We start from the raw sequence: 6,198 nt of genomic DNA on the forward strand, positions 1-6,198 counted from the left end.
AGAAAAACCTCCTCTATTACCGATTCTTATTTTGTGGGGGTTTTTAACCTCCTTTATTTTTAACTATTTGATTAAAAAAAAAATACTTATATCTTTTACACTATTTTTTGATATTAATATATATTATTCAATTTGACAATTATACTTTAGAAGTTGTAACCTCCCTCATTTGTATTATTTAATTTGAGGTTTATTACTTTATTTTTTGCTAGAATTATTTAATTTTTGTCTCATGATGTTTATATTTTTGGATCAAAAATATATATTTACAACAATATTCAATCATATTAATGTATCAAAGACATCACAAATTTATATAATTTCATTGTCAAAATCATCATAGTAACATAAAATCAAATTAAAATAAAACTCGTCCTTACAACTTAATCAATAAATAATCAAAATTCATAATAAACTTGATATAATTTTATCCTAAAAAAATTTCATAAGCTCTCTAAATATTACTTCCACCAAATGATTGTCTTGTACTAAAAAAGACTCGAACTCATTTGCATCAATAGCTTGCTGAAATAATAAAAAAAAATAAACAAATTATAATTATACTCATACAATTTTGCAATACTAGAAAGAAACAAAAGTGAGAAACAAAAATCTATATAGATTTTTGAGATATGAAACTTATAAAAAATCAATTCTCTTTTTAATGAAGAAAAGTTTTAAAAGGGAGCTTTGGATTTCGACTTCTTTTCCTTTTTTATTTCAACTTGAAATATTATCTTTTAAGTTTAAGTAGTCACAGAAATACCAAAATCTTTAACTTACATTTCAAGTATTTTTAATTTTAACTTAGCTTTTAAGTTTTAAGAAAATTGAGCTAGACACTTAATATTTTTTAGTCTATGGCAAGTATATTATATAATATAATGATGATAACAAAGTTCTTATTTTCAAAATAACTTCTTTTCTACATGGAATTGAATTACTTTGAAGACCAAGGACATGTTTGTTTTCCACCAAGAATTAGTTTGACTAGTAATATAACTTGGGACTCATACTGTGTTTGCATGAATGATAGATATACACATTTTATGATAAAAAAAACAATTCATTATGCAATTGACTTATATATATCTCTTAAAGTGATAAAAATTGTATAAACTATTTTAATTAAAGATATATGCTTGGTTAAAAGTAAGAAATTTTAAAATCTTAACTCATACAACAACAGGAATATAATTCAAAGTTTATTGTTTCATTTCTTTGTAGGACCGAAGTCCAGGTATATTCATACCAAATACATTGCTAATATCTGGTTACCTTCTTATTAAGAGGCCAAGCTTTAAAACCATGTGCAAAATCCAACCCATCATGCTTTGGAGCACCCATGGCAGATGGCCTGTGTCCAAATCCTGCAACCAGTAAAGTTCAGATTCCCATATACTATTCTCCTCTATCTTGAAACATCTGACATATCTATATCTTGTAACAAAAAACTAAAGCAAGAAAATCCAGGTAAAAAATTACCAGCAATAAAACCAACAAACAAATAATAAAAAACCAAATATTTACGCAATGCTTCATACATTATGAAAAAAGAAAAAAAAATGTAATTTATAACTAAAATAATAATTAGTATAAAATTATCATTCTTTTAATTCATCAAAGGAAGTGTAAGGTCACTCCTAAGGTATCTCTATTTCTGATAAACACTAAGAAAGATTGACTTCAACATTACTTCAGTAGAAGGTTGAACTGTTTTCTGATTTAAGAGGAAAGCACAAATACCAATTACAATCTATACCGTGCATCAATTTTCCATGAGCCTAATCAAGGACTATCTAACAAAGGTCAATAACCTTTTATCCATAGCTCATGACAGTTTGCATCATTTAGAGATGAAAATCAACAAGGCATGTGTAACAGAGCAATAGAAGAAAATATAATGTCCAATAGGGAATTCAAGCAAGTCATTCAGAAAAAAAGTGTTCCAAACATTTAACATCCATCAAAATGCTGCATAAAACAGTATAACCCAAAGCCAGATGATGGAAAATGCTGCATACATCAGGCAGTTCATCAACAGTCCATTTCAAAGTATCTGCCTGAGTGAGCACAAGAACAACATAAACCATCAAAAACTATATCTCAGTTTATAATATCCATTTATTGAATAAAGCCAAGAATAAAAGAAGTAAAAGACTCCATAAACATACAGTGAAGTAAACCAAGGAACCGAATTTGAAAACATTTTCATGTAATGAAATTGTTATCATCTTTGGCGAAGGGTTGTCACGAGAAACAGAAAAGTTTGAACCTCTGCGGTAACCTTGAGGTGACAAAATTTCATTCCTTCCTATCAATAAACCATTAATTTCTAATTAAATAGCAGAATCACTTAGCTCAGGATTGTTCACGAAAGAAACATTTAGAGCAGTTGTTTCGTCTATTGGGAAAGTCTTTGGAAGAGATTGTAATAAAACATCAAGAGTTGATATCCCCTCATTTATTTGATCAGAAACTGCCTCTTCAACTCCAGATGCTATACTTCCTGCAAAAACATCTACTAGCCTGCAAGAAGATAGAAATTATTGGCATGATATCATCAAATATTATACATATTAGGGTCTAGATACGTGCCAAGCTTCGGTTCTTCAGAAGAGACAACAATTCAGGAGGATATCAGACAATTAGCTTTATATTCTCTAGAAAAAATTTTGCAGCAAAAGATAATGGAAAACAGTTATCTGCACTAAGGGTTATATAGTTATTAGCTAAAGCCTCCCTATGGAATTTTGAAGCCTAAATCAGCAATAGAAGATAACTCTATGATAGAGCATGTTTAAGAATTTGTAGTAATAAAAACCATTGCTTAATAAGGTTCCTTACACTTGGTAAAGCCAAGCTACTCCACCATGCAACTTTATGGATAAATCTCTAACATGGCATCCAGAATCCAGGAGAAGCAGCTTAAGAGTTCATTCTTGATTCGTTAGATTCACAGTAAGTCTAAATTGCAAATCATTAACCTTCCAACATAGCACATCACGACAGAATGAGGAATATAACAGATTAAGCAGGTACATACATTCCTGCAGTTCCCAAGTTATGTGAGAATAAAAAACGTATACAACCTCAAGCCTAACGTTAAACACCATTGTGTGAATATAATCTTCAGTGAGGATTTTCCAGTCTCTAAAATTGGGAATGGGTTGAAATATAAGACAGTAATAAAATTTAAAAAAATAAACCAAAAACATTGTGATTTCAGAAAACTATTAAATCATAGAATCTTTATTCAAAATAAATAAAAGCAATAATCTCTTTTGTTTCTCTCCAAAACTTAGATCCTAAAGATACCCAATTCTCCACGCCCTGATATGTATCCTCTAAACCTAAATAAAGTGTATTACCTGTTGAACCCATTTTACATTTTGAGAAAAATCAAATTGATATTATAAACAAAGCACGCACTGATTTAACCACAAAGAACATTAACAAAATAATCGATTGAGACGTGATAATGTGATGAAATTAGGCATTATGGGAGAGATGGAAGAGGTGCTCACTGGGTGTACAAAGTGCAAAAACGAAACTTCTATGCGACGCGTAGTTGATGTCAAACATAGTCGTAGAGTGGTAAAGCAAAGGCCGTAGAGTAACTGGAGAAGAGCATACTTCGAAAGCGGAGTGGCTACAAGTGATTCTGGGAAGCTGAGTGGTTGGGAAATTTAGCCTGCAATTAAGAATATGGTTCAGAGAGGATTCAGCGCAACAAAATGTAATTGAAAAAGAGGAGAGGAAGAAACACAAGATTTGGAACCAACGAAAAACGACGGTTGTTGTAGAACTGGGAGACCAGCAATAGCCGACGAGCAATAGCCGACGAGCGATTGGAGCACATGTGATGATGGGGAAGGTGAAATGAAAATGAAAACAAAAACCAAAAGACATTTATCTTTTGAGAACTCGCACTCAGATTTTGAAATTGGGGAAAAAAGTAGAGTGAGTGAAAAATCTTAGGAAGGAAAGGAAAAAAAGGGGGAAGAATTAAAAATCTATTATAATTTTTTGTAACCTCCTCAAAAAGTAATTAAAACCTCTGCTATTATTGGCACTAAGACAACTCACCATAATCAAATTTTAAATAATAGTAATCTGTGGAGGGTTTTTATAACCCCGCAAAATAACCTCCTTTAAATGTTACTTTTTTTGTAGTGGCACAAATATTTTTCAAGTGCGCTGTGATGGATTTTGAGAAAAAAAGTTTTCAAAAATATATTAAGTGTTAAAGCTTAATCGATTACATGGATCATGTATTCAATTAAGTCTGTTAAAGATTTGAAAACTATTTCATTGCTTGTCATAATTGTCTTAATGGTCATATTTTTGAATATGGTGACTAAGCATTAAATGCAAACCGATTACATTAATTGAGCATTCAATTAATTGCTTTGATTGTTGTTAAATTGTTATAATTATGTAATGTAACCGATTATATTAATAGCGTAATCGATTAAAATGCGTCATAATTGACCTACACTATATATAGATGCATGGTTTGAAATTCTGTAAGACAATTGAGATTAACATTTTTCATATTTGTTTCAGATTGAGCTATGAAGTTTTACAGAAGTTATTAAACGCTCCAACAAGAATTGTCGTGGAGTACAAGTGTTGAAGATTTCTTGAGAGACAAGATTGAGTGATTCGCAAAGATTGGTCTTTCTGCACAATTGAGGTGCTTACTGCTTGATCAGGAGTTTCGCAAACGCTGAGTATTTCTAGTTTCCCTATGGTATTGACAGGAAGAAGATTGTGTAGTTCTTGACTTTGAGAAGGTTCTCAAAGGGGTGACTGCATGAGAGGATTGTTCTTATTGCTAGTCTTTTTGCATTTGCCTATATTAGATTAGTGAGTTAGAGAGGTGATTTACATTTTGACAGTTTGGTCACTGTAAATCCCTTGTTGTAAAAGCTTATATCTTTATAGTGCATTGGATTTAAATCTCGGGTATATTGGAAGGACACAGGATGTGGGCAGTATTGGCCGAACCAATATAAAACTCAAAGTTTGAATTTTCTTCTAATTGTCTCTTTGCATTGATCGATTATATTTTGTCTGTATTCGAATACGCATACTGTTACATTGCATACATTTTTACTAGCGATTGAAGAAAGGTTTAAAGACTTATAGTTTTGCGAAAAAGATTTCAAAAGAAATCAATTTCATAAAACCCCATTTCACCCCTCCCCTCCCCCCCCTCTTGGTGTGAGAAACAAAGGTCATCTCTTCTAATAGTCTCTAACGTCCTCTTTTTATTTGTATAGGGTGAAGCAAGTGGATACTTCTGCACAAAGTAAAGTAGATATGCATGCAGGAAGATATGTCATTTTTCGTATCACTTTTGTTGTTTTAAAACGTTGTGCATTTAATGAAATTTAATGCATGTTTAGAGAAACAAAGTGTTTTTCACGTTTTCCACCGTTCAGGTAGGATTTGATCATTTAAGATTTTCACTAAGATACCAAGTAGTTGATGAAAACTTCATCATTGGATGAATGGGGTCATTTGGCACATGGTATTGTCTAGCCTATGTTAACACTTCTTTAAGTCATCTATGTTTCATTCAAAAGTGTGTTTAGCAAGGTGTCTTTCATTAAAATTTTTTGGATCATCGTTTAAGACTTTTAACGTGCTTTCCAAAAACATTTAGACACTTTTATCTATTAATACATGTAAAGAGTTTGTTTGATTATTGCTTAGCAATGTATAATGCTAGTTGCATTCAACAAGACTACCATTGATTCATTTATGCTGTGTTCTTATTAATGGATTTGAGGGAGATGATTTGGGGGAGATGATTTAAGTGGATTTGAGGATAATTTTGTTGTTGCTTTTTTGAGTAGATTTGTGGGTAATTGAGAGTGGATTTGAGGGTAAAGTTTGTCAGAATTAGTGTAGGATTTGATTGATGTGATTGAATTAAAAATTTTGTTTAATTGGTAGAAATAAAAGATTACCAAAATGCCCCTAGTTATTTTAGTAATATTTAAAGTGTTTTTTTAATGTTATATTTAAATGTATAAATGTTAATAAAGAAAGGAAATTAATTAATAATAAGTAAAATTAATTTTTAAAATATTAAAAAAATTATAATAAAGTAAAATAAATATTTTTTAAAATGTAGTATTTGTTTGTAATATAATTTCTTACCGAATACTATCAATTTATTTGTCT

General features: G+C 30.6%; 1 long non-coding RNA gene across 5 annotated transcripts; it reads right to left on the bottom strand.

The window, feature by feature from the left end:
- Positions 1-277: 277 nt before the first annotated feature.
- LOC106778438 lies at positions 278-3,971 on the bottom strand. 5 transcript variants are annotated; one of them, XR_002666199.1, is made up of 5 exons: positions 3,786-3,971; positions 3,528-3,694; positions 2,848-2,927; positions 1,279-2,529; positions 278-525 (listed from the first exon to the last, which is right to left on the bottom strand). It is a non-coding gene; the product is annotated as an uncharacterized LOC106778438 (long non-coding RNA). The 5 variants fall into 5 exon arrangements; XR_002666197.1 differs by having other exon boundaries at positions 2,848-2,987; XR_001377056.2 differs by having other exon boundaries at positions 2,848-3,050.
- Positions 3,972-6,198: the final 2,227 nt, after the last annotated feature.

This window comes from Vigna radiata, unplaced genomic scaffold (genome assembly GCF_000741045.1).
Source record: "Vigna radiata var. radiata cultivar VC1973A unplaced genomic scaffold, Vradiata_ver6 scaffold_330, whole genome shotgun sequence".
Classification (NCBI taxonomy): Eukaryota; Viridiplantae; Streptophyta; class Magnoliopsida; order Fabales; family Fabaceae; genus Vigna; species Vigna radiata.